At 47.2% G+C, this 25,371-nt stretch overlaps 28 non-coding genes across 28 annotated transcripts; all 28 read right to left on the bottom strand.

The window, feature by feature from the left end:
• Positions 1–1,070: 1,070 nt before the first annotated feature.
• TRNAD-GUC (transfer RNA aspartic acid (anticodon GUC)) lies at positions 1,071–1,142 on the bottom strand. Its single transcript has one exon. It is a non-coding gene; the product is annotated as a tRNA-Asp (tRNA).
• A 129-nt stretch (positions 1,143–1,271) lies between these two features.
• TRNAI-AAU (transfer RNA isoleucine (anticodon AAU)) lies at positions 1,272–1,345 on the bottom strand. The gene has a single exon. It is a non-coding gene; the product is annotated as a tRNA-Ile (tRNA).
• A 1,809-nt stretch (positions 1,346–3,154) lies between these two features.
• TRNAD-GUC (transfer RNA aspartic acid (anticodon GUC)) lies at positions 3,155–3,226 on the bottom strand. The gene has a single exon. It is a non-coding gene; the product is annotated as a tRNA-Asp (tRNA).
• Positions 3,227–3,355: 129 nt separating this feature from the next.
• TRNAI-AAU (transfer RNA isoleucine (anticodon AAU)) lies at positions 3,356–3,429 on the bottom strand. Its single transcript has one exon. It is a non-coding gene; the product is annotated as a tRNA-Ile (tRNA).
• A 1,579-nt stretch (positions 3,430–5,008) lies between these two features.
• On the bottom strand, positions 5,009–5,082 carry TRNAI-AAU (transfer RNA isoleucine (anticodon AAU)). Its single transcript has one exon. It is a non-coding gene; the product is annotated as a tRNA-Ile (tRNA).
• A 1,378-nt stretch (positions 5,083–6,460) lies between these two features.
• TRNAD-GUC (transfer RNA aspartic acid (anticodon GUC)) lies at positions 6,461–6,532 on the bottom strand. Its single transcript has one exon. It is a non-coding gene; the product is annotated as a tRNA-Asp (tRNA).
• A 129-nt stretch (positions 6,533–6,661) lies between these two features.
• On the bottom strand, positions 6,662–6,735 carry TRNAI-AAU (transfer RNA isoleucine (anticodon AAU)). The gene has a single exon. It is a non-coding gene; the product is annotated as a tRNA-Ile (tRNA).
• Positions 6,736–7,886: 1,151 nt separating this feature from the next.
• TRNAD-GUC (transfer RNA aspartic acid (anticodon GUC)) lies at positions 7,887–7,958 on the bottom strand. Its single transcript has one exon. It is a non-coding gene; the product is annotated as a tRNA-Asp (tRNA).
• A 129-nt stretch (positions 7,959–8,087) lies between these two features.
• Positions 8,088–8,161, bottom strand: TRNAI-AAU (transfer RNA isoleucine (anticodon AAU)). Its single transcript has one exon. It is a non-coding gene; the product is annotated as a tRNA-Ile (tRNA).
• Positions 8,162–9,312: 1,151 nt separating this feature from the next.
• Positions 9,313–9,384, bottom strand: TRNAD-GUC (transfer RNA aspartic acid (anticodon GUC)). The gene has a single exon. It is a non-coding gene; the product is annotated as a tRNA-Asp (tRNA).
• A 129-nt stretch (positions 9,385–9,513) lies between these two features.
• TRNAI-AAU (transfer RNA isoleucine (anticodon AAU)) lies at positions 9,514–9,587 on the bottom strand. The gene has a single exon. It is a non-coding gene; the product is annotated as a tRNA-Ile (tRNA).
• A 1,151-nt stretch (positions 9,588–10,738) lies between these two features.
• On the bottom strand, positions 10,739–10,810 carry TRNAD-GUC (transfer RNA aspartic acid (anticodon GUC)). The gene has a single exon. It is a non-coding gene; the product is annotated as a tRNA-Asp (tRNA).
• A 129-nt stretch (positions 10,811–10,939) lies between these two features.
• On the bottom strand, positions 10,940–11,013 carry TRNAI-AAU (transfer RNA isoleucine (anticodon AAU)). The gene has a single exon. It is a non-coding gene; the product is annotated as a tRNA-Ile (tRNA).
• Positions 11,014–12,164: 1,151 nt separating this feature from the next.
• TRNAD-GUC (transfer RNA aspartic acid (anticodon GUC)) lies at positions 12,165–12,236 on the bottom strand. Its single transcript has one exon. It is a non-coding gene; the product is annotated as a tRNA-Asp (tRNA).
• A 129-nt stretch (positions 12,237–12,365) lies between these two features.
• Positions 12,366–12,439, bottom strand: TRNAI-AAU (transfer RNA isoleucine (anticodon AAU)). The gene has a single exon. It is a non-coding gene; the product is annotated as a tRNA-Ile (tRNA).
• A 1,210-nt stretch (positions 12,440–13,649) lies between these two features.
• On the bottom strand, positions 13,650–13,721 carry TRNAD-GUC (transfer RNA aspartic acid (anticodon GUC)). Its single transcript has one exon. It is a non-coding gene; the product is annotated as a tRNA-Asp (tRNA).
• Positions 13,722–13,850: 129 nt separating this feature from the next.
• On the bottom strand, positions 13,851–13,924 carry TRNAI-AAU (transfer RNA isoleucine (anticodon AAU)). Its single transcript has one exon. It is a non-coding gene; the product is annotated as a tRNA-Ile (tRNA).
• A 1,411-nt stretch (positions 13,925–15,335) lies between these two features.
• On the bottom strand, positions 15,336–15,409 carry TRNAI-AAU (transfer RNA isoleucine (anticodon AAU)). Its single transcript has one exon. It is a non-coding gene; the product is annotated as a tRNA-Ile (tRNA).
• A 1,210-nt stretch (positions 15,410–16,619) lies between these two features.
• TRNAD-GUC (transfer RNA aspartic acid (anticodon GUC)) lies at positions 16,620–16,691 on the bottom strand. The gene has a single exon. It is a non-coding gene; the product is annotated as a tRNA-Asp (tRNA).
• A 1,614-nt stretch (positions 16,692–18,305) lies between these two features.
• TRNAI-AAU (transfer RNA isoleucine (anticodon AAU)) lies at positions 18,306–18,379 on the bottom strand. Its single transcript has one exon. It is a non-coding gene; the product is annotated as a tRNA-Ile (tRNA).
• A 1,210-nt stretch (positions 18,380–19,589) lies between these two features.
• Positions 19,590–19,661, bottom strand: TRNAD-GUC (transfer RNA aspartic acid (anticodon GUC)). The gene has a single exon. It is a non-coding gene; the product is annotated as a tRNA-Asp (tRNA).
• A 129-nt stretch (positions 19,662–19,790) lies between these two features.
• On the bottom strand, positions 19,791–19,864 carry TRNAI-AAU (transfer RNA isoleucine (anticodon AAU)). The gene has a single exon. It is a non-coding gene; the product is annotated as a tRNA-Ile (tRNA).
• A 1,219-nt stretch (positions 19,865–21,083) lies between these two features.
• Positions 21,084–21,155, bottom strand: TRNAD-GUC (transfer RNA aspartic acid (anticodon GUC)). The gene has a single exon. It is a non-coding gene; the product is annotated as a tRNA-Asp (tRNA).
• A 129-nt stretch (positions 21,156–21,284) lies between these two features.
• Positions 21,285–21,358, bottom strand: TRNAI-AAU (transfer RNA isoleucine (anticodon AAU)). The gene has a single exon. It is a non-coding gene; the product is annotated as a tRNA-Ile (tRNA).
• A 919-nt stretch (positions 21,359–22,277) lies between these two features.
• Positions 22,278–22,351, bottom strand: TRNAI-AAU (transfer RNA isoleucine (anticodon AAU)). Its single transcript has one exon. It is a non-coding gene; the product is annotated as a tRNA-Ile (tRNA).
• A 718-nt stretch (positions 22,352–23,069) lies between these two features.
• On the bottom strand, positions 23,070–23,141 carry TRNAD-GUC (transfer RNA aspartic acid (anticodon GUC)). Its single transcript has one exon. It is a non-coding gene; the product is annotated as a tRNA-Asp (tRNA).
• Positions 23,142–23,270: 129 nt separating this feature from the next.
• On the bottom strand, positions 23,271–23,344 carry TRNAI-AAU (transfer RNA isoleucine (anticodon AAU)). Its single transcript has one exon. It is a non-coding gene; the product is annotated as a tRNA-Ile (tRNA).
• A 1,379-nt stretch (positions 23,345–24,723) lies between these two features.
• Positions 24,724–24,795, bottom strand: TRNAD-GUC (transfer RNA aspartic acid (anticodon GUC)). Its single transcript has one exon. It is a non-coding gene; the product is annotated as a tRNA-Asp (tRNA).
• Positions 24,796–25,371: the final 576 nt, after the last annotated feature.

Raw genomic sequence — 25,371 nt, 5'->3', positions numbered from 1 at the left:
GTTTTTCAGCTTAAACCTTCAGGAAACTGAGGTAGGATAAGTGTGGGTTCTCTCTGTGCAACGACTTAATGGCTTCTTTTTTTGTAGATCTCTTTTTAAAATTCCATCTTTATTTCCATGGAGAAAGGAGACTCTGGAGACTTAAGACTTTGGTTTCTTTCTACCTTTAAGGTTCCTTACACTCCCTCTAGGATTTTACCTCCTTTTTCCTTAGTTTTCTAACTCATGACTTTGGGAAAAAGGGTCCCAGGTGACAAAATCAGTCGCTGAACGTCTACGTTATGCTCTGCTGCAAACTAATGTCAGCAATCCATTAAATAAGGCTCTGTCCGTGGGCATCTCCCGTACGGACGTTTGTTTCCCCTGGCCAATCTCAGCGGGCTCCTTTCGGCATGTGGTTTCGGCCTATTCGCTCCATGGATTGGGGATATCTACAGAGTTTTTCAGCTTAAACCTTCAGGAAACTGAGGTAGGATAAGTGTGGGTTCTCTCTGTGCAACAACTTAATGGCTTCTTTTTTTGTAGATCTCTTTTTAAAATTCCATCTTTATTTCCATGGAGACTCTGGAGACTTAAGACTTTGGTTTCTTTCTACCTTTAAGGTTCCTTACGCTCCCTCTAGGATTTTACCTCCTTTTTCCTTAGTTTTCTAACTCATGACTTTGGGAAAAAGGGTCCCAGGTGACAAAATCAGTCGCTGAACGTCTACGTTATGCTCTGCTGCAAACTAATGTCAGGAATCCATTAAATAAGGCTCTGTCCGTGGGCATCTCCCGTACGGACGTTTGTTTCCCCTGGCCAATCTCAGCGGGCTCCTTTCGGCATGTGGTTTCGGCCTATTCGCTCCATGGATTGGGGATATCTACAGAGTTTTTCAGCTTAAACCTTCAGGAAACTGAGGTAGGATAAGTGTGGGTTCTCTCTGTGCAACGACTTAATGGCTTCTTTTTTTGTAGATCTCTTTTTAAAATTCCATCTTTATTTCCATGGAGACTCTGGAGACTCTGGAGACTTAAGACTTTGGATTCCTTTTTCCTGAGTTTTCTTTGGTGCACAAAGAAAACAATTGCCTCCCCGTCGGGGAATCGAACCCCGGTCTCCCGCGTGACAGGCGGGGATACTCACCACTATACTAACGAGGAATGGGTATGGTGCTTGCCATCACGGTAACCTGCTTAAATGAAGACAGCAGCAATTTCCACCCACCAGATCTAGGCAGTAGGGAGAAAAAGGAGTTTGAGACTGGTACGGTCAAAAAAGAGGAGACGGACTGGCCCGTACGGGGATCGAACCCGCGACCTTGGCGTTATTAGCACCACGCTCTAACCAGCTGAGCTAACCGGCCATGTTGCGCATGTTGGCTGCCCCGGCCGACACCAGTGGGGATCTCACATGTGTCCCAGTCCTTAGAATAGGTACTGATAGCAGTGTGGAGAAAGGGAAGGGTGTCTCTTTCTCTGTCCTTGTCAGAGGCGACATCACGAGTGCTAGGGCTGACTGTGAACTGGGAACTGTATTCGAAACTTTATTCCACAAGAGAAGGAATCAGAAAGTATAGGAAATAACACGGCACCTGGAAGAGTTTGCAATCTAAAAGCCATAGGCCTTAGGCATGGGCTACACGGGGCCTTGTTGTAGCGCCAGTGATTGAGGGAAAGCTGCAGTCCGCATTTCAGCTGCAACTAACTCATGACTTTGGGCACACAGGTCCCAGGTGACGAAATCAGTCGCTGACCGTCTACTTTACAAGTTATTGACTCTGGTATATGCTGTGCTGCAAACTAATGTCAGGAATCCATTGGATAAGGCTCTGGCCGTGGGCATCTCCCGTACGGACGTTTGTTTGTTTTACCTCCTTTTTCCTTAGTTTTCTAACTCATGACTTTGGGAAAAAGGGTCCCAGGTGACAAAATCAGTCGCTGAACGTCTACGTTATGCTCTGCTGCAAACTAATGTCAGGAATCCATTAAATAAGGCTCTGTCCGTGGGCATCTCCCGTACGGACGTTTGTTTCCCCTGGCCAATCTCAGCGGGCTCCTTTCGGCATGTGGTTTCGGCCTATTCGCTCCATGGATTGGGGATATCTACAGAGTTTTTCAGCTTAAACCTTCAGGAAACTGAGGTAGGATAAGTGTGGGTTCTCTCTGTGCAACAACTTAATGGCTTCTTTTTTTGTAGATCTCTTTTTAAAATTCCATCTTTATTTCCATGGAGACTCTGGAGACTTAAGACTTTGGTTTCTTTCTACCTTTAAGGTTCCTTACACTCCCTCTAGGATTTTACCTCCTTTTTCCTTAGTTTTCTAACTCATGACTTTGGGAAAAAGGGTCCCAGGTGACAAAATCAGTCGCTGAACGTCTACGTTATGCTCTGCTGCAAACTAATGTCAGCAATCCATTAAATAAGGCTCTGTCCGTGGGCATCTCCCGTACGGACGTTTGTTTCCCCTGGCCAATCTCAGCGGGCTCCTTTCGGCATGTGGTTTCGGCCTATTCGCTCCATGGATTGGGGATATCTACAGAGTTTTTCAGCTTAAACCTTCAGGAAACTGAGGTAGGATAAGTGTGGGTTCTCTCTGTGCAACAACTTAATGGCTTCTTTTTTTGTAGATCTCTTTTTAAAATTCCATCTTTATTTCCATGGAGACTCTGGAGACTTAAGACTTTGGTTTCTTTCTACCTTTAAGGTTCCTTACGCTCCCTCTAGGATTTTACCTCCTTTTTCCTTAGTTTTCTAACTCATGACTTTGGGAAAAAGGGTCCCAGGTGACAAAATCAGTCGCTGAACGTCTACGTTATGCTCTGCTGCAAACTAATGTCAGGAATCCATTAAATAAGGCTCTGTCCGTGGGCATCTCCCGTACGGACGTTTGTTTCCCCTGGCCAATCTCAGCGGGCTCCTTTCGGCATGTGGTTTCGGCCTATTCGCTCCATGGATTGGGGATATCTACAGAGTTTTTCAGCTTAAACCTTCAGGAAACTGAGGTAGGATAAGTGTGGGTTCTCTCTGTGCAACGACTTAATGGCTTCTTTTTTTGTAGATCTCTTTTTAAAATTCCATCTTTATTTCCATGGAGACTCTGGAGACTCTGGAGACTTAAGACTTTGGATTCCTTTTTCCTGAGTTTTCTTTGGTGCACAAAGAAAACAATTGCCTCCCCGTCGGGGAATCGAACCCCGGTCTCCCGCGTGACAGGCGGGGATACTCACCACTATACTAACGAGGAATGGGTATGGTGCTTGCCATCACGGTAACCTGCTTAAATGAAGACAGCAGCAATTTCCACCCACCAGATCTAGGCAGTAGGGAGAAAAAGGAGTTTGAGACTGGTACGGTCAAAAAAGAGGAGACGGACTGGCCCGTACGGGGATCGAACCCGCGACCTTGGCGTTATTAGCACCACGCTCTAACCAGCTGAGCTAACCGGCCATGTTGCGCATGTTGGCTGCCCCGGCCGACACCAGTGGGGATCTCACATGTGTCCCAGTCCTTAGAATAGGTACTGATAGCAGTGTGGAGAAAGGGAAGGGTGTCTCTTTCTCTGTCCTTGTCAGAGGCGACATCACGAGTGCTAGGGCTGACTGTGAACTGGGAACTGTATTCGAAACTTTATTCCACAAGAGAAGGAATCAGAAAGTATAGGAAATAACACGGCACCTGGAAGAGTTTGCAATCTAAAAGCCATAGGCCTTAGGCATGGGCTACACGGGGCCTTGTTGTAGCGCCAGTGATTGAGGGAAAGCTGCAGTCCGCATTTCAGCTGCAACTAACTCATGACTTTGGGCACACAGGTCCCAGGTGACGAAATCAGTCGCTGACCGTCTACTTTACAAGTTATTGACTCTGGTATATGCTGTGCTGCAAACTAATGTCAGGAATCCATTGGATAAGGCTCTGGCCGTGGGCATCTCCCGTACGGACGTTTGTTTGTTTTACCTCCTTTTTCCTTAGTTTTCTAACTCATGACTTTGGGAAAAAGGGTCCCAGGTGACAAAATCAGTCGCTGAACGTCTACGTTATGCTCTGCTGCAAACTAATGTCAGGAATCCATTAAATAAGGCTCTGTCCGTGGGCATCTCCCGTACGGACGTTTGTTTCCCCTGGCCAATCTCAGCGGGCTCCTTTCGGCATGTGGTTTCGGCCTATTCGCTCCATGGATTGGGGATATCTACAGAGTTTTTCAGCTTAAACCTTCAGGAAACTGAGGTAGGATAAGTGTGGGTTCTCTCTGTGCAACAACTTAATGGCTTCTTTTTTTGTAGATCTCTTTTTAAAATTCCATCTTTATTTCCATGGAGACTCTGGAGACTTAAGACTTTGGTTTCTTTCTACCTTTAAGGTTCCTTACGCTCCCTCTAGGATTTTACCTCCTTTTTCCTTAGTTTTCTAACTCATGACTTTGGGAAAAAGGGTCCCATGTGACAAAATCAGTCGCTGAACGTCTACGTTATGCTCTGCTGCAAACTAATGTCAGGAATCCATTAAATAAGGCTCTGTCCGTGGGCATCTCCCGTACGGACGTTTGTTTCCCCTGGCCAATCTCAGCGGGCTCCTTTCGGCATGTGGTTTCGGCCTATTCGCTCCATGGATTGGGGATATCTACAGAGTTTTTCAGCTTAAACCTTCAGGAAACTGAGGTAGGATAAGTGTGGGTTCTCTCTGTGCAACGACTTAATGGCTTCTTTTTTTGTAGATCTCTTTTTAAAATTCCATCTTTATTTCCATGGAGACTCTGGAGACTCTGGAGACTTAAGACTTTGGATTCCTTTTTCCTGAGTTTTCTTTGGTGCACAAAGAAAACAATTGCCTCCCCGTCGGGGAATCGAACCCCGGTCTCCCGCGTGACAGGCGGGGATACTCACCACTATACTAACGTGGAATGGGTATGGTGCGTGCCATCACGGTAACCTGCTTAAATGAAGACAGCAGCAATTTCCACCCACCAGATCTAGGCAGTAGGGAGAAAAAGGAGTTTGAGACTGGTACGGTCAAAAAAGAGGAGACGGACTGGCCCGTACGGGGATCGAACCCGCGACCTTGGCGTTATTAGCACCACGCTCTAACCAGCTGAGCTAACCGGCCATGTTGCGCATGTTGGCTGCCCCGGCCGACACCAGTGGGGATCTCACATGTGTCCCAGTCCTTAGAATAGGTACTGATAGCAGTGTGGAGAAAGGGAAGGGTGTCTCTTTCTCTGTCCTTGTCAGAGGCGACATCACGAGTGCTAGGGCTGACTGTGAACTGGGAACTGTATTCGAAACTTTATTCCACAAGAGAAGGAATCAGAAAGTATAGGAAATAACACGGCACCTGGAAGAGTTTGCAATCTAAAAGCCATAGGCCTTAGGCATGGGCTACACGGGGCCTTGTTGTAGCGCCAGTGATTGAGGGAAAGCTGCAGTCCGCATTTCAGCTGCAACTAACTCATGACTTTGGGCACACAGGTCCCAGGTGACGAAATCAGTCGCTGACCGTCTACTTTACAAGTTATTGACTCTGGTATATGCTGTGCTGCAAACTAATGTCAGGAATCCATTGGATAAGGCTCTGGCCGTGGGCATCTCCCGTACGGACGTTTGTTTGTTTTACCTCCTTTTTCCTTAGTTTTCTAACTCATGACTTTGGGAAAAAGGGTCCCAGGTGACAAAATCAGTCGCTGAACGTCTACGTTATGCTCTGCTGCAAACTAATGTCAGGAATCCATTAAATAAGGCTCTGTCCGTGGGCATCTCCCGTACGGACGTTTGTTTCCCCTGGCCAATCTCAGCGGGCTCCTTTCGGCATGTGGTTTCGGCCTATTCGCTCCATGGATTGGGGATATCTACAGAGTTTTTCAGCTTAAACCTTCAGGAAACTGAGGTAGGATAAGTGTGGGTTCTCTCTGTGCAACAACTTAATGGCTTCTTTTTTTGTAGATCTCTTTTTAAAATTCCATCTTTATTTCCATGGAGACTCTGGAGACTTAAGACTTTGGTTTCTTTCTACCTTTAAGGTTCCTTACGCTCCCTCTAGGATTTTACCTCCTTTTTCCTTAGTTTTCTAACTCATGACTTTGGGAAAAAGGGTCCCAGGTGACAAAATCAGTCGCTGAACGTCTACGTTATGCTCTGCTGCAAACTAATGTCAGGAATCCATTAAATAAGGCTCTGTCCGTGGGCATCTCCCGTACGGACGTTTGTTTCCCCTGGCCAATCTCAGCGGGCTCCTTTCGGCATGTGGTTTCGGCCTATTCGCTCCATGGATTGGGGATATCTACAGAGTTTTTCAGCTTAAACCTTCAGGAAACTGAGGTAGGATAAGTGTGGGTTCTCTCTGTGCAACGACTTAATGGCTTCTTTTTTTGTAGATCTCTTTTTAAAATTCCATCTTTATTTCCATGGAGACTCTGGAGACTCTGGAGACTTAAGACTTTGGATTCCTTTTTCCTGAGTTTTCTTTGGTGCACAAAGAAAACAATTGCCTCCCCGTCGGGGAATCGAACCCCGGTCTCCCGCGTGACAGGCGGGGATACTCACCACTATACTAACGAGGAATGGGTATGGTGCTTGCCATCACGGTAACCTGCTTAAATGAAGACAGCAGCAATTTCCACCCACCAGATCTAGGCAGTAGGGAGAAAAAGGAGTTTGAGACTGGTACGGTCAAAAAAGAGGAGACGGACTGGCCCGTACGGGGATCGAACCCGCGACCTTGGCGTTATTAGCACCACGCTCTAACCAGCTGAGCTAACCGGCCATGTTGCGCATGTTGGCTGCCCCGGCCGACACCAGTGGGGATCTCACATGTGTCCCAGTCCTTAGAATAGGTACTGATAGCAGTGTGGAGAAAGGGAAGGGTGTCTCTTTCTCTGTCCTTGTCAGAGGCGACATCACGAGTGCTAGGGCTGACTGTGAACTGGGAACTGTATTCGAAACTTTATTCCACAAGAGAAGGAATCAGAAAGTATAGGAAATAACACGGCACCTGGAAGAGTTTGCAATCTAAAAGCCATAGGCCTTAGGCATGGGCTACACGGGGCCTTGTTGTAGCGCCAGTGATTGAGGGAAAGCTGCAGTCCGCATTTCAGCTGCAACTAACTCATGACTTTGGGCACACAGGTCCCAGGTGACGAAATCAGTCGCTGACCGTCTACTTTACAAGTTATTGACTCTGGTATATGCTGTGCTGCAAACTAATGTCAGGAATCCATTGGATAAGGCTCTGGCCGTGGGCATCTCCCGTACGGACGTTTGTTTCCCCTGGCCAATCTCAGCGGGCTCCTTTCGGCATGTGGTTTCGGCCTATTCGCTCCATGGATTGGGGATATCTACAGAGTTTTTCAGCTTAAACCTTAAGGAAACTGAGGTAGGATAAGTGTGGGTTCTCTCGGTGCAACAACCTAATGGCTTCTTTTTTTGTAGATCTCTTTTTAAATTTCCATCTTTATTTCCATGGAGTCTCTGGAGACTTAAGACTTTGGTTTCTTTCTACCTTTAAGGTTCCTTACGCTCCCTCTAGGATTTTACCTCCTTTTTCCTTAGTTTTCTAACTCATGACTTTGGGAAAAAGGGTCCCAGGTGACAAAATCAGTCGCTGAACGTCTACGTTATGCTATGCTGCAAACTAATGTCAGGAATCCATTAAATAAGGCTCTGTCCGTGGGCATCTCCCGTACGGACATTTGTTTCCCCTGGCCAATCTACAGAGTTTTTCAGCTTAAACCTTCAGGAAACTGAGGTAGGATAAGTGTGGGTTCTCTCTGTGCAACGACTTAATGGCTTCTTTTTTTGTAGATCTCTTTTTAAAATTCCATCTTTATTTCCATGGAGACTCTGGAGACTCTGGAGACTTAAGACTTTGGATTCCTTTTTCCTGAGTTTTCTTTGGTGCACAAAGAAAACAATTGCCTCCCCGTCGGGGAATCGAACCCCGGTCTCCCGCGTGACAGGCGGGGATACTCACCACTATACTAACGAGGAATGGGTATGGTGCTTGCCATCACGGTAACCTGCTTAAATGAAGACAGCAGCAATTTCCACCCACCAGATCTAGGCAGTAGGGAGAAAAAGGAGTTTGAGACTGGTACGGTCAAAAAAGAGGAGACGGACTGGCCCGTACGGGGATCGAACCCGCGACCTTGGCGTTATTAGCACCACGCTCTAACCAGCTGAGCTAACCGGCCATGTTGCGCATGTTGGCTGCCCCGGCCGACACCAGTGGGGATCTCACATGTGTCCCAGTCCTTAGAATAGGTACTGATAGCAGTGTGGAGAAAGGGAAGGGTGTCTCTTTCTCTGTCCTTGTCAGAGGCGACATCACGAGTGCTAGGGCTGACTGTGAACTGGGAACTGTATTCGAAACTTTATTCCACAAGAGAAGGAATCAGAAAGTATAGGAAATAACACGGCACCTGGAAGAGTTTGCAATCTAAAAGCCATAGGCCTTAGGCATGGGCTACACGGGGCCTTGTTGTAGCGCCAGTGATTGAGGGAAAGCTGCAGTCCGCATTTCAGCTGCAACTAACTCATGACTTTGGGCACACAGGTCCCAGGTGACGAAATCAGTCGCTGACCGTCTACTTTACAAGTTATTGACTCTGGTATATGCTGTGCTGCAAACTAATGTCAGGAATCCATTGGATAAGGCTCTGGCCGTGGGCATCTCCCGTACGGACGTTTGTTTCCCCTGGCCAATCTCAGCGGGCTCCTTTCGGCATGTGGTTTCGGCCTATTCGCTCCATGGATTGGGGATATCTACAGAGTTTTTCAGCTTAAACCTTAAGGAAACTGAGGTAGGATAAGTGTGGGTTCTCTCGGTGCAACAACCTAATGGCTTCTTTTTTTGTAGATCTCTTTTTAAATTTCCATCTTTATTTCCATGGAGTCTCTGGAGACTTAAGACTTTGGTTTCTTTCTACCTTTAAGGTTCCTTACGCTCCCTCTAGGATTTTACCTCCTTTTTCCTTAGTTTTCTAACTCATGACTTTGGGAAAAAGGGTCCCAGGTGACAAAATCAGTCGCTGAACGTCTACGTTATGCTATGCTGCAAACTAATGTCAGGAATCCATTAAATAAGGCTCTGTCCGTGGGCATCTCCCGTATGGACATTTGTTTCCCCTGGCCAATCTACAGAGTTTTTCAGCTTAAACCTTCAGGAAACTGAGGTAGGATAAGTGTGGGTTCTCTCTGTGCAACGACTTAATGGCTTCTTTTTTTGTAGATCTCTTTTTAAAATTCCATCTTTATTTCCATGGAGACTCTGGAGACTCTGGAGACTTAAGACTTTGGATTCCTTTTTCCTGAGTTTTCTTTGGTGCACAAAGAAAACAATTGCCTCCCCGTCGGGGAATCGAACCCCGGTCTCCCGCGTGACAGGCGGGGATACTCACCACTATACTAACGAGGAATGGGTATGGTGCTTGCCATCACGGTAACCTGCTTAAATGAAGACAGCAGCAATTTCCACCCACCAGATCTAGGCAGTAGGGAGAAAAAGGAGTTTGAGACTGGTACGGTCAAAAAAGAGGAGACGGACTGGCCCGTACGGGGATCGAACCCGCGACCTTGGCGTTATTAGCACCACGCTCTAACCAGCTGAGCTAACCGGCCATGTTGCGCATGTTGGCTGCCCCGGCCGACACCAGTGGGGATCTCACATGTGTCCCAGTCCTTAGAATAGGTACTGATAGCAGTGTGGAGAAAGGGAAGGGTGTCTCTTTCTCTGTCCTTGTCAGAGGCGACATCACGAGTGCTAGGGCTGACTGTGAACTGGGAACTGTATTCGAAACTTTATTCCACAAGAGAAGGAATCAGAAAGTATAGGAAATAACACGGCACCTGGAAGAGTTTGCAATCTAAAAGCCATAGGCCTTAGGCATGGGCTACACGGGGCCTTGTTGTAGCGCCAGTGATTGAGGGAAAGCTGCAGTCCGCATTTCAGCTGCAACTAACTCATGACTTTGGGCACACAGGTCCCAGGTGACGAAATCAGTCGCTGACCGTCTACTTTACAAGTTATTGACTCTGGTATATGCTGTGCTGCAAACTAATGTCAGGAATCCATTGGATAAGGCTCTGGCCGTGGGCATCTCCCGTACGGACGTTTGTTTCCCCTGGCCAATCTCAGCGGGCTCCTTTCGGCATGTGGTTTCGGCCTATTCGCTCCATGGATTGGGGATATCTACAGAGTTTTTCAGCTTAAACCTTAAGGAAACTGAGGTAGGATAAGTGTGGGTTCTCTCGGTGCAACAACCTAATGGCTTCTTTTTTTGTAGATCTCTTTTTAAATTTCCATCTTTATTTCCATGGAGTCTCTGGAGACTTAAGACTTTGGTTTCTTTCTACCTTTAAGGTTCCTTACGCTCCCTCTAGGATTTTACCTCCTTTTTCCTTAGTTTTCTAACTCATGACTTTGGGAAAAAGGGTCCCAGGTGACAAAATCAGTCGCTGAACGTCTACGTTATGCTATGCTGCAAACTAATGTCAGGAATCCATTAAATAAGGCTCTGTCCGTGGGCATCTCCCGTACGGACATTTGTTTCCCCTGGCCAATCTACAGAGTTTTTCAGCTTAAACCTTCAGGAAACTGAGGTAGGATAAGTGTGGGTTCTCTCTGTGCAACGACTTAATGACTTCTTTTTTTGTAGATCTCTTTTTAAAATTCCATCTTTATTTCCATGGAGACTCTGGAGACTCTGGAGACTTAAGACTTTGGATTCCTTTTTCCTGAGTTTTCTTTGGTGCACAAAGAAAACAATTGCCTCCCCGTCGGGGAATCGAACCCCGGTCTCCCGCGTGACAGGCGGGGATACTCACCACTATACTAACGAGGAATGGGTATGGTGCTTGCCATCACGGTAACCTGCTTAAATGAAGACAGCAGCAATTTCCACCCACCAGATCTAGGCAGTAGGGAGAAAAAGGAGTTTGAGACTGGTACGGTCAAAAAAGAGGAGACGGACTGGCCCGTACGGGGATCGAACCCGCGACCTTGGCGTTATTAGCACCACGCTCTAACCAGCTGAGCTAACCGGCCATGTTGCGCATGTTGGCTGCCCCGGCCGACACCAGTGGGGATCTCACATGTGTCCCAGTCCTTAGAATAGGTACTGATAGCAGTGTGGAGAAAGGGAAGGGTGTCTCTTTCTCTGTCCTTGTCAGAGGCGACATCACGAGTGCTAGGGCTGACTGTGAACTGGGAACTGTATTCGAAACTTTATTCCACAAGAGAAGGAATCAGAAAGTATAGGAAATAACACGGCACCTGGAAGAGTTTGCAATCTAAAAGCCATAGGCCTTAGGCATGGGCTACACGGGGCCTTGTTGTAGCGCCAGTGATTGAGGGAAAGCTGCAGTCCGCATTTCAGCTGCAACTAACTCATGACTTTGGGCACACAGGTCCCAGGTGACGAAATCAGTCGCTGACCGTCTACTTTACAAGTTATTGACTCTGGTATATGCTGTGCTGCAAACTAATGTCAGGAATCCATTGGATAAGGCTCTGGCCGTGGGCATCTCCCGTACGGACGTTTGTTTCCCCTGGCCAATCTCAGCGGGCTCCTTTCGGCATGTGGTTTCGGCCTATTCGCTCCATGGATTGGGGATATCTACAGAGTTTTTCAGCTTAAACCTTAAGGAAACTGAGGTAGGATAAGTGTGGGTTCTCTCTGTGCAACAACTTAATGGCTTCTTTTTTTGTAGATCTCTTTTTAAATTTCCATCTTTATTTCCATGGAGTCTCTGGAGACTTAAGACTTTGGTTTCTTTCTACCTTTAAGGTTCCTTACGCTCCCTCTAGGATTTTACCTCCTTTTTCCTTAGTTTTCTAACTCATGACTTTGGGAAAAAGGGTCCCAGGTGACAAAATCAGTCGCTGAACGTCTACGTTATGCTATGCTGCAAACTAATGTCAGGAATCCATTAAATAAGGCTCTGTCCGTGGGCATCTCCCGTACGGACATTTGTTTCCCCTGGCCAATCTACAGAGTTTTTCAGCTTAAACCTTCAGGAAACTGAGGTAGGATAAGTGTGGGTTCTCTCTGTGCAACGACTTAATGGCTTCTTTTTTTGTAGATCTCTTTTTAAAATTCCATCTTTATTTCCATGGAGACTCTGGAGACTCTGGAGACTTAAGACTTTGGATTCCTTTTTCCTGAGTTTTCTTTGGTGCACAAAGAAAACAATTGCCTCCCCGTCGGGGAATCGAACCCCGGTCTCCCGCGTGACAGGCGGGGATACTCACCACTATACTAACGAGGAATGGGTATGGTGCTTGCCATCACGGTAACCTGCTTAAATGAAGACAGCAGCAATTTCCACCCACCAGATCTAGGCAGTAGGGAGAAAAAGGAGTTTGAGACTGGTACGGTCAAAAAAGAGGAGACGGACTGGCCCATACGGGGATCGAACCCGCGACCTTGGCGTTATTAGCACCACGCTCTAACCAGCTGAGCTAACCGGCCATGTTGCGCATGTTGGCTGCCCCGGCCGACACCAGTGGGGATCTCACATGTGTCCCAGTCCTTAGAATAGGTACTGATAGCAGTGTGGAGAAAGGGAAGGGTGTCTCTTTCTCTGTCCTTGTCAGAGGCGACATCACGAGTGCTAGGGCTGACTGTGAACTGGGAACTGTATTCGAAACTTTATTCCACAAGAGAAGGAATCAGAAAGTATAGGAAATAACACGGCACCTGGAAGAGTTTGCAATCTAAAAGCCATAGGCCTTAGGCATGGGCTACACGGGGCCTTGTTGTAGCGCCAGTGATTGAGGGAAAGCTGCAGTCCGCATTTCAGCTGCAACTAACTCATGACTTTGGGCAAACGGGTCCCAGGTGACGAAATCAGTCGCTGACCGTCTACTTTACAAGTTATTGACTCTGGTATATGCTGTGCTGCAAACTAATGTCAGGAATCCATTGGATAAGGCTCTGGCCGTGGGCATCTCCCGTACGGACGTTTGTTTCCCCTGGCCAATCTCAGCGGGCTCCTTTCGGCATGTGGTTTCGGCCTATTCGCTCCATGGATTGGGGATATCTACAGAGTTTTTCAGCTTAAACCTTAAGGAAACTGAGGTAGGATAAGTGTGGGTTCTCTCGGTGCAACAACTTAATGGCTTCTTTTTTTGTAGATCTCTTTTTAAATTTCCATCTTTATTTCCATGGAGTCTCTGGAGACTTAAGACTTTGGTTTCTTTCTACCTTTAAGGTTCCTTACGCTCCCTCTAGGATTTTACCTCCTTTTTCCTTAGTTTTCTAACTCATGACTTTGGGAAAAAGGGTCCCAGGTGACAAAATCAGTCGCTGAACGTCTACGTTATGCTCTGCTGCAAACTAATGTCAGGAATCCATTAAATAAGGCTCTGTCCGTGGGCATCTCCCGTACGGACGTTTGTTTCCCCTGGCCAATCTCAGCGGGCTCCTTTCGGCATGTGGTTTCGGCCTATTCGCTCCATGGATTGGGGATATCTACAGAGTTTTTCAGCTTAAACCTTCAGGAAACTGAGGTAGGATAAGTGTGGGTTCTCTCTGTGCAACGACTTAATGGCTTCTTTTTTTGTAGATCTCTTCTTAAAATTCCATCTTTATTTCCATGGAGTCTCTGGAGACTCTGGAGACTTAAGACTTTGGATTCCTTTTTCCTGAGTTTTCTTTGGTGCACAAAGAAAACAATTGCCTCCCCGTCGGGGAATCGAACCCCGGTCTCCCGCATGACAGGCGGGGATACTCACCACTATACTAACGAGGAATGGGTATGGTGTTTGCCATCACGGTAACCTGCTTAAATGAAGACAGCAGCAATTTCCACCCACCAGATCTAGGCAGTAGGGAGAAAAAGGAGTTTGAGACTGGTACGGTCAAAAAAGAGGAGACGGACTGGCCCGTACGGGGATCGAACCCGCGACCTTGGCGTTATTAGCACCACGCTCTAACCAGCTGAGCTAACCGGCCATGTTGCGCATGTCGGCTGCCCCGGCCGACACCAGTGGGGATCTCACATGTGTCCCAGTCCTTAGAATAGGTACTGATAGCAGTGTGGAGAAAGGGAAGGGTGTCTCTTTCTCTGTCCTTGTCAGAGGCGACATCACGAGTGCTAGGGCTGACTGTGAACTGGGAACTGTATTCGAAACTTTATTCCACAAGAGAAGGAATCAGAAAGTATAGGAAATAACACGGCACCTGGAAGAGTTTGCAATCTAAAAGCCATAGGCCTTAGGCATGGGCTACACGGGGCCTTGTTGTAGCGCCAGTGATTGAGGGAAAGCTGCAGTCCGCATTTCAGCTGCAACTAACTCATGACTTTGGGCAAACGGGTCCCAGGTGACGAAATCAGTCGCTGACCGTCTACTTTACAAGTTATTGACTCTGGTATATGCTGTGCTGCAAACTAATGTCAGGAATCCATTGGATAAGGCTCTGGCCGTGGGCATCTCCCGTACGGACGTTTGTTTCCCCTGGCCAATCTCAGCGGGCTCCTTTCGGCATGTGGTTTCGGCCTATTCGCTCCATGGATTGGGGATATCTACAGAGTTTTTCAGCTTAAACCTTAAGGAAACTGAGGTAGGATAAGTGTGGGTTCTCTCGGTGCAACAACTTAATGGCTTCTTTTTTTGTAGATCTCTTTTTAAATTTCCATCTTTATTTCCATGGAGTCTCTGGAGACTTAAGACTTTGGTTTCTTTCTACATTTAAGGTTCCTTACGCTCCCTCTAGGATTTTACCTCCTTTTTCCTTAGTTTTCTAACTCATGACTTTGGGAAAAAGGGTCCCAGGTGACAAAATCAGTCGCTGAACGTCTACGTTATGCTCTGCTGCAAACTAATGTCAGGAATCCATTAAATAAGGCTCTGTCCGTGGGCATCTCCCGTACGGACGTTTGTTTCCCCTGGCCAATCTCAGCGGGCTCCTTTCGGCATGTGGTTTCGGCCTATTCGCTCCATGGATTGGGGATATCTACAGAGTTTTTCAGCTTAAACCTTCAGGAAACTGAGGTAGGATAAGTGTGGGTTCTCTCTGTGCAACGACTTAATGGCTTCTTTTTTTGTAGATCTCTTTTTAAAATTCCATCTTTATTTCCATGGAGACTCTGGAGACTCTGGAGACTTAAGACTTTGGATTCCTTTTTCCTGAGTTTTCTTTGGTGCACAAAGAAAACAATTGCCTCCCCGTCGGGGAATCGAACCCCAGTCTCCCGCGTGACAGGCGGGGATACTCACCACTATACTAACGAGGAATGGGTATGGTGCTTGCCATCACGGTAACCTGCTTAAATGAAGACAGCAGCAATTTCCACCCACCAGATCTAGGCAGTAGGGAGAAAAAGGAGTTTGAGACTGGTACGGTCAAAAAAGAGGAGACGGACTGGCCCGTACGGGGATCGAACCCGCGACCTTGGCGTTATTAGCACCACGCTCTAACCAGCTGAGCTAACCGGCCATGTTGCGCATGTCGGCTGCCCCGGCCGACACCAGTGGGGATCTCACATGTGTCCCAGTCCTTAGAATAAGTACTGATAGCAGTGTGGAGAAAGGGAAGGGTGTCTCTTTCTCTGTCCTTGTCAGAGGCGACATCACGAGTGCTAGGGCTGACTGTGAACTGGGAACTGTATTCGAAACTTTATTCCACAAGAGAAGGAATCAGAAAGTATAGGAAATAACACGGCACCTGGAAGAGTTTGCAATCTAAAAGCCATAGGCCTTAGGCATGGGCTACACGGGGCCTTGTTGTAGCGCCAGTGATTGAGGGAAAGCTGCAGTCCGCATTTCAGCTGCAACTAACTCATGACTTTGGGCAAACGGGTCCCAGGTGACGAAATCAGTCGCTGACCGTCTACTTTACAAGTTATTGACTCTGGTATATGCTGTGCTGCAAACTAATGTCAGGAATCCATTGGATAAGGCTCTGGCCGTGGGCATCTCCCGTACGGACGTTTGTTTCCCCTGGCCAATCTCAGTGGGCTCCTTTCGGCATGTGGTTTCGGCCTATTCGCTCCATGGATTGGGGATATCTACAGAGTTTTTCAGCTTAAACCTTAAGGAAACTGAGGTAGGATAAGTGTGGGTTCTCTCGGTGCAACGACTTAATGGCTTCTTTTTTTGTAGATCTCTTTTTAAATTTCCATCTTTATTTCCATGGAGTCTCTGGAGACTTAAGACTTTGGTTTCTTTCTACCTTTAAGGTTCCTGACGCTCTATCTAGGATTTTACCTCCTTTTTCCTTAGTTTTCTAACTCATGACTTTGGGAAAACGGGTCCCAGGTGACAAAATCAGTCGCTGAACATCTACGTTATGCTCTGCTGCAAACTAATGTCAGGAATCCATTAAATAAGGCTCTGTCCGTGGGCATCTCCCATACGGACGTTTGTTTCCCCTGGCCAATCTCAGCGGGCTCCTTTCGGCATGTGGTTTCGGCCTATTCGCTCCATGGATTGGGGATATCTACAGAGTTTTTCAGCTTAAACCTTCAGGAAACTGAGGTAGGATAAGTGTGGGTTCTCTCTGTGCAACGACTTAATGGCTTCTTTTTTTGTAGATCTCTTTTTAAAATTCCATCTTTATTTCCATGGAGACTCTGGAGACTCTGGAGACTTAAGACTTTGGATTCCTTTTTCCTGAGTTTTCTTTGGTGCACAAAGAAAACAATTGCCTCCCCGTCGGGGAATCGAACCCCGGTCTCCCGCGTGACAGGCGGGGATACTCACCACTATACTAACGAGGAATGGGTATGGTGCTTGCCATCACGGTAACCTGCTTAAATGAAGACAGCAGCAATTTCCACCCACGAGATCTAGGCAGTAGGGAGAAAAAGGAGTTTGAGACTGGTACGGTCAAAAAAGAGGAGACGGACTGGCCCGTACGGGGATCGAACCCGCGACCTTGGCGTTATTAGCACCACACTCTAACCAGCTGAGCTAACCGGCAATGTTGCGCATGTCGGCTGCCCCGGCCGACACCAGTGGGGATCTCACATGTGTCCCAGTCCTTAGAATAGGTACTGATAGCAGTGTGGAGAAAGGGAAGGGTGTCTCTTTCTCTGTCCTTGTCAGAGGCGACATCACGAGTGCTAGGGCTGACTGTGAACTGGGAACTGTATTCGAAACTTTATTCCACAAGAGAAGGAATCAGAAAGTATAGGAAATAACACGGCACCTGGAAGAGTTTGCAATCTAAAAGCCATAGGCCTTAGGCATGGGCTACACGGGGCCTTGTTGTAGCGCCAGTGATTGAGGGAAAGCTGCAGTCCGCATTTCAGCTGCAACTAACTCATGACTTTGGGCAAACGGGTCCCAGGTGACGAAATCAGTCGCTGACCGTCTACTTTACAAGTTATTGACTCTGGTATATGCTGTGCTGCAAACTAATGTCAGGAATCCATTGGATAAGGCTCTGGCCGTGGGCATCTCCCGTACGGACGTTTGTTTCCCCTGGCCAATCTCAGCGGGCTCCTTTCGGCATGTGGTTTCGGCCTATTCGCTCCATGGATTGGGGATATCTACAGAGTTTTTCAGCTTAAACCTTAAGGAAACTGAGGTAGGATAAGTGTGGGTTCTCTCGGTGCAACAACTTAATGGCTTCTTTTTTTGTAGATCTCTTTTTAAATTTCCATCTTTATTTCCATGGAGTCTCTGGAGACTTAAGACTTTGGTTTCTTTCTACCTTTAAGGTTCCTTACGCTCCCTCTAGGATTTTACCTCCTTTTTCCTTAGTTTTCTAACTCATGACTTTGGGAAAAAGGGTCCCAGGTGACAAAATCAGTCGCTGAACGTCTACGTTATGCTCTGCTGCAAACTAATGTCAGGAATCCATTAAATAAGGCTCTGTCCGTGGGCATCTCCCGTACGGACGTTTGTTTCCCCTGGCCAATCTCAGCGGGCTCCTTTCGGCATGTGGTTTCGGCCTATTCGCTCCATGGATTGGGGATATCTACAGAGTTTTTCAGCTTAAACCTTCAGGAAACTGAGGTAGGATAAGTGTGGGTTCTCTCTGTGCAACGACTTAATGGCTTCTTTTTTTGTAGATCTCTTTTTAAAATTCCATCTTTATTTCCATGGAGACTCTGGAGACTCTGGAGACTTAAGACTTTGGATTCCTTTTTCCTGAGTTTTCTTTGGTGCACAAAGAAAACAATTGCCTCCCCGTCGGGGAATCGAACCCCAGTCTCCTGCGTGACAGGCGGGGATACTGACCACTATACTAACGAGGAATGGGTATAGTGCTTGCCATCACGGTAACCTGCTTAAATGAAGACAGCAGCAATTTCCACCCACCAGATCTAGGCAGTAGGGAGAAAAAGGAGTTTGAGACTGGTACGGTCAAAAAAGAGGAGACGGACTGGCCCGTACGGGGATCGAACCCGCGACCTTGGCGTTATTAGCACCACGCTCTAACCAGCTGAGCTAACCGGCCATGTTGCGCATGTCGGCTGCCCCGGCCGACACCAGTGGGGATCTCACATGTGTCCCAGTCCTTAGAATAGGTACTGATAGCAGTGTGGAGAAAGGGAAGGGTGTCTCTTTCTCTGTCCTTGTCAGAGGCGACATCACGAGTGCTAGGGCTGACTGTGAACTGGGAACTGTATTCGAAACTTTATTCCACAAGAGAAGGAATCAGAAAGTATAGGAAATAACACGGCACCTGGAAGAGTTTGCAATCTAAAAGCCATAGGCCTTAGGCATGGGCTACACGGGGCCTTGTTGTAGCGCCAGTGATTGAGGGAAAGCTGCAGTCCGCATTTCAGCTGCAACTAACTCATGACTTTGGGCACACAGGTCCCAGGTGACGAAATCAGTCGCTGACCGTCTACTTTACAAGTTATTGACTCTGGTATATGCTGTGCTGCAAACTAATGTCAGGAATCCATTGGATAAGGCTCTGGCCGTGGGCATCTCCCGTACGGACGTTTGTTTCCCCTGGCCAATCTCAGCGGGCTCCTTTCGGCATGTGGTTTCGGCCTATTCGCTCCATGGATTGGGGATATCTACAGAGTTTTTCAGCTTAAACCTTAAGGAAACTGAGGTAGGATAAGTGTGGGTTCTCTCGGTGCAACAACCTAATGGCTTCTTTTTTTGTAGATCTCTTTTTAAATTTCCATCTTTATTTCCATGGAGTCTCTGGAGACTTAAGACTTTGGTTTCTTTCTACCTTTAAGGTTCCTTACGCTCCCTCTAGGATTTTACCTCCTTTTTCCTTAGTTTTCTAACTCATGACTTTGGGAAAAAGGGTCCCAGGTGACAAAATCAGTCGCTGAACGTCTACGTTATGCTCTGCTGCAAACTAATGTCAGGAATCCATTAAATAAGGCTCTGTCCGTGGGCATCTCCCGTACGGACGTTTGTTTCCCCTGGCCAATCTCAGCGGGCTCCTTTCGGCATGTGGTTTCTGCCTATTCGCTCCATGGATTGGGGATATCTACAGAGTTTTTCAGCTTAAACCTTCAGGAAACTGAGGTAGGATAAGTGTGGGTTCTCTCTGTGCAACGACTTAATGGCTTCTTTTTTTGTAGATCTCTTTTTAAAATTCCATCTTTATTTCCATGGAGTCTCTGGAGACTCTGGAGACTTAAGACTTTGGATTCCTTTTTCCTGAGTTTTCTTTGGTGCATAAAGAAAACAATTGCTTCCCCATCGGGGAATCGAACCCCGGTCTCCCGCGTGACAGGCGGGGATACTCACCACTATACTAACGAGGAATGGGTATGGTGCTTGCCATCACGGTAACCTGCTTAAATGAAGACAGCAGCAATTTCCACCCACCAGATCTAGGCAGTAGGGAGAAAAAGGAGTTTGAGACTGGTACGGTCAAAAAAGAGGAGACGGACTGGCCCGTACGGGGATCGAACCCGCGACCTTGGCGTTATTAGCACCACGCTCTAACCAGCTGAGCTAACCGGCCATGTTGCGCATGTCGGCTGCCCCGGCCGACACCAGTGGGGATCTCACATGTGTCCCAGTCCTTAGAATAGGTACTGATAGCAGTGTGGAGAAAGGGAAGGGTGTCTCTTTCTCTGTCCTTGTCAGAGGCGACATCACGAGTGCTAGGGCTGACTGTGAACTGGGAACTGTATTCGAAACTTTATTCCACAAGAGAAGGAATCAGAAAGTATAGGAAATAACACGGCACCTGGAAGAGTTTGCAATCTAAAAGCCATAGGCCTTAGGCATGGGCTACACGGGGCCTTGTTGTAGCGCCAGTGATTGAGGGAAAGCTGCAGTCCGCATTTCAGCTGCAACTAACTCATGACTTTGGGCAAACGGGTCCCAGGTGACGAAATCAGTCGCTGACCGTCTACTTTACAAGTTATTGACTCTGGTATATGCTGTGCTGCAAACTAATGTCAGGAATCCATTGGATAAGGCTCTGGCCGTGGGCATCTCCCGTACGGACGTTTGTTTCCCCTGGCCAATCTCAGCGGGCTCCTTTCGGCATGTGGTTTCGGCCTATTCGCTCCATGGATTGGGGATATCTACAGAGTTTTTCAGCTTAAACCTTAAGGAAACTGAGGTAGGATAAGTGTGGGTTCTCTCGGTGCAACAACTTAATGGCTTCTTTTTTTGTAGATCTCTTTTTAAATTTCCATCTTTATTTCCATGGAGTCTCTGGAGACTTAAGACTTTGGTTTCTTTCTACCTTTAAGGTTCCTTACGCTCCCTCTAGGATTTTACCTCCTTTTTCCTTAGTTTTCTAACTCATGACTTTGGGAAAAAGGGTCCCAGGTGACAAAATCAGTCGCTGAACGTCTACGTTATGCTCTGCTGCAAACTAATGTCAGGAATCCATTTAATAAGGCTCTGTCCGTGGGCATCTCCCGTACGGACGTTTGTTTCCCCTGGCCAATCTCAGCGGGCTCCTTTCGGCATGTGGTTTCGGCCTATTCGCTCCATGGATTGGGGATATCTACAGAGTTTTTCAGCTTAAACCTTCAGGAAACTGAGGTAGGATAAGTGTGGGTTCTCTCTGTGCAACGACTTAATGGCTTCTTTTTTTGTAGATCTCTTTTTAAAATTCCATCTTTATTTCCATGGAGACTCTGGAGACTCTGGAGACTCTGGAGACTTAAGACTTTGGATTCCTTTTTCCTGAGTTTTCTTTGGTGCACAAAGAAAACAATTGCCTCCCCGTCGGGGAATCGAACCCCGGTCTCCCGCGTGACAGGCGGGGATACTCACCACTATACTAACGAGGAATGGGTATGGTGCTTGCCATCACGGTAACCTGCTTAAATGAAGACAGCAGCAATTTCCACCCACCAGATCTAGGCAGTAGGGAGAAAAAGGAGTTTGAGACTGGTACGGTCAAAAAAGAGGAGACGGACTGGCCCGTACGGGGATCGAACCCGCGACCTTGGCGTTATTAGCACCACGCTCTAACCAGCTGAGCTAACCGGCCATGTTGCGCATGTCGGTTGCCCCGGCCGACACCAGTGGGGATCTCACATGTGTCCCAGTCCTTAGAATAGGTACTGATAGCAGTACCTATAGGTACTTAAACCTTAAGGAAACTGAGGTAGGATAAGTGTGGGTTCTCTTGGTGCAACGACTTAATGGCTTCTTTTTTTGTAGATCTCTTTTTAAATTTCCATCTTTATTTCCATGGAGTCTCTGGAGACTTAAGACTTTGGTTTCTTTCTACCTTTAAGGTTCCTGACGCTCTCTCTAGGATTTTACCTCCTTTTTCCTTAGTTTTCTAACTCATGACTTTGGGAAAACGGGTCCCAGGTGACAAAATCAGTCGCTGAACGTCTACGTTATGCTCTGCTGCAAACTAATGTCAGGAATCCATTAAATAAGGCTCTGTCCGTGGGCATCTCCCGTACGGACGTTTGTTTCCCCTGGCCAATCTCAGCGGGCTCCTTTCGGCATGTGGTTTCGGCCTATTCGCTCCATGGATTGGGGATATCTACAGAGTTTTTCAGCTTAAACCTTCAGGAAACTGAGGTAGGATAAGTGTGGGTTCTCTCTGTGCAACGACTTAATGGCTTCTTTTTTTGTAGATCTCTTTTTAAAATTCCATCTTTATTTCCATGGAGACTCTGGAGACTCTGGAGACTTAAGACTTTGGATTCCTTTTTCCTGAGTTTTCTTTGGTGCACAAAGAAAACAATTGCCTCCCTGTCGGGGAATCGAACCCCGGTCTCCCGCGTGACAGGCGGGGATACTCACCACTATACTAACGAGGAATGGGTATGGTGCTTGCCATCACGGTAACCTGCTTAAATGAAGACAGCAGCAATTTCCACCCACCAGATCTAGGCAGTAGGAAGAAAAAGGAGTTTGAGACTGGTACGGTCAAAAAAGAGGAGACGGACTGGCCCGTACGGGGATCGAACCCGCGACCTTGGCGTTATTAGCACCACGCTCTAACCAGCTGAGCTAACCGGCCATGTTGCGCATGTTGGCTGCCCCGGCCGACACCAGTGGGGATCTCACATGTGTCCCAGTCCTTAGAATAGGTACTGATAGCAGTACCTATAGGTACTTAAACCTTAAGGAAACTGAGGTAGGATAAGTGTGGGTTCTCTCGGTGCAACGACTTAATGGCTTCTTTTTTTGTAGATCTCTTTTTAAATTTCCATCTTTATTTCCATGGAGTCTCTGGAGACTTAAGACTTTGGTTTCTTTCTACCTTTAAGGTTCCTGACGCTCTCTCTAGGATTTTACCTCCTTTTTCCTTAGTTTTCTAACTCATGACTTTGGGAAAACGGGTCCCAGGTGACAAAATCAGTCGCTGAACGTCTACGTTATGCTCTGCTGCAAACTAATGTCAGGAATCCATTAAATAAGGCTCTGTCCGTGGGCATCTCCCGTACGGACGTTTGTTTCCCCTGGCCAATCTCAGCGGGCTCCTTTCGGCATGTGGTTTCGGCCTATTCGCTCCATGGATTGGGGATATCTACAGAGTTTTTCAGCTTAAACCTTCAGGAAACTGAGGTAGGATAAGTGTGGGTTCTCTCTGTGCAACGACTTAATGGCTTCTTTTTTTGTAGATCTCTTTTTAAAATTCCATCTTTATTTCCATGGAGACTCTGGAGACTCTGGAGACTTAAGACTTTGGATTCCTTTTTCCTGAGTTTTCTTTGGTGCACAAAGAAAACAATTGCCTCCCCGTCGGGGAATCGAACCCCGGTCTCCCGCGTGACAGGCGGGGATACTCACCACTATACTAACGAGGAATGGGTATGGTGCTTGCCATCACGGTAACCTGCTTAAATGAAGACAGCAGCAATTTCCACCCACCAGATCTAGGCAGTAGGGAGAAAAAGGAGTTTGAGACTGGTACGGTCAAAAAAGAGGAGACGGACTGGCCCGTACGGGGATCGAACCCGCGACCTTGGCGTTATTAGCACCACGCTCTAACCAGCTGAGCTAACCGGCCATGTTGCGCATGTTGGCTGCCCCGGCCGACACCAGTGGGGATCTCACATGTGTCCCAGTCCTTAGAATAGGTACTGATAAGCAGTGTGGAGAAAGGGAAGGGTGTCTCTTTCTCTGTCCTTGTCAGAGGCGACATCACGAGTGCTAGGGCTGACTGTGAACTGGGAACTGTATTCGAAACTTTATTCCACAAGAGAAGGAATCAGAAAGTATAGGAAATAACACGGCACCTGGAAGAGTTTGCAATCTAAAAGCCATAGGCCTTAGGCATGGGCTACACGGGGCCTTGTTGTAGCGCCAGTGATTGAGGGAAAGCTGCAGTCCGCATTTCAGCTGCAACTAACTCATGACTTTGGGCACACAGGTCCCAGGTGACGAAATCAGTCGCTGACCGTCTACTTTACAAGTTATTGACTCTGGTATATGCTGTGCTGCAAACTAATGTCAGGAATCCATTGGATAAGGCTCTGGCCGTGGGCATCTCCCGTACGGACGTTTGTTTGTTTTACCTCCTTTTTCCTTAGTTTTCTAACTCATGACTTTGGGAAAAAGGGTCCCAGGTGACAAAATCAGTCGCTGAACGTCTACGTTATGCTCTGCTGCAAACTAATGTCAGGAATCCATTAAATAAGGCTCTGTCCGTGGGCATCTCCCGTACGGACGTTTGTTTCCCCTGGCCAATCTCAGCGGGCTCCTTTCGGCATGTGGTTTCGGCCTATTCGCTCCATGGATTGGGGATATCTACAGAGTTTTTCAGCTTAAACCTTCAGGAAACTGAGGTAGGATAAGTGTGGGTTCTCTCTGTGCAACAACTTAATGGCTTCTTTTTTTGTAGATCTCTTTTTAAAATTCCATCTTTATTTCCATGGAGACTCTGGAGACTTAAGACTTTGGTTTCTTTCTACCTTTAAGGTTCCTTACGCTCCCTCTAGGATTTTACCTCCTTTTTCCTTAGTTTTCTAACTCATGACTTTGGGAAAAAGGGTCCCATGTGACAAAATCAGTCGCTGAACGTCTACGTTATGCTCTGCTGCAAACTAATGTCAGGAATCCATTAAATAAGGCTCTGTCCGTGGGCATCTCCCGTACGGACGTTTGTTTCCCCTGGCCAATCTCAGCGGGCTCCTTTCGGCATGTGGTTTCGGCCTATTCGCTCCATGGATTGGGGATATCTACAGAGTTTTTCAGCTTAAACCTTCAGGAAACTGAGGTAGGATAAGTGTGGGTTCTCTCTGTGCAACGACTTAATGGCTTCTTTTTTTGTAGATCTCTTTTTAAAATTCCATCTTTATTTCCATGGAGACTCTGGAGACTCTGGAGACTTAAGACTTTGGATTCCTTTTTCCTGAGTTTTCTTTGGTGCACAAAGAAAACAATTGCCTCCCCGTCGGGGAATCGAACCCCGGTCTCCCGCGTGACAGGCGGGGATACTCACCACTATACTAACGAGGAATGGGTATGGTGCGTGCCATCACGGTAACCTGCTTAAATGAAGACAGCAGCAATTTCCACCCACCAGATCTAGGCAGTAGGGAGAAAAAGGAGTTTGAGACTGGTACGGTCAAAAAAGAGGAGACGGACTGGCCCGTACGGGGATCGAACCCGCGACCTTGGCGTTATTAGCACCACGCTCTAAAATCAGTCGCTGAACGTCTACGTTATGCTCTGCTGCAAACTAATGTCAGGAATCCATTAAATAAGGCTCTGTCCGTGGGCATCTCCCGTACGGACGTTTGTTTCCCCTGGCCAATCTCAGCGGGCTCCTTTCGGCATGTGGTTTCGGCCTATTCGCTCCATGGATTGGGGATATCTACAGAGTTTTTCAGCTTAAACCTTAAGGAAACTGAGGTAGGATAAGTGTGGGTTCTCTCGGTGCAACAACTTAATGGCTTCTTTTTTTGTAGATCTCTTTTTAAATTTCCATCTTTATTTCCATGGAGTCTCTGGAGACTTAAGACTTTGGTTTCTTTCTACCTTTAAGGTTCCTTACGCTCCCTCTAGGATTTTACCTCCTTTTTCCTTAGTTTT

The sequence above is a fragment of the Hyla sarda genome, chromosome 4 (assembly GCF_029499605.1).
Source record: "Hyla sarda isolate aHylSar1 chromosome 4, aHylSar1.hap1, whole genome shotgun sequence".
NCBI lineage: Eukaryota > Metazoa > Chordata > Amphibia > Anura > Hylidae > Hyla > Hyla sarda.
Note: the sequence above shows the minus strand (reverse complement) of the source record. Positions and strands in the feature narration are given on the sequence as shown.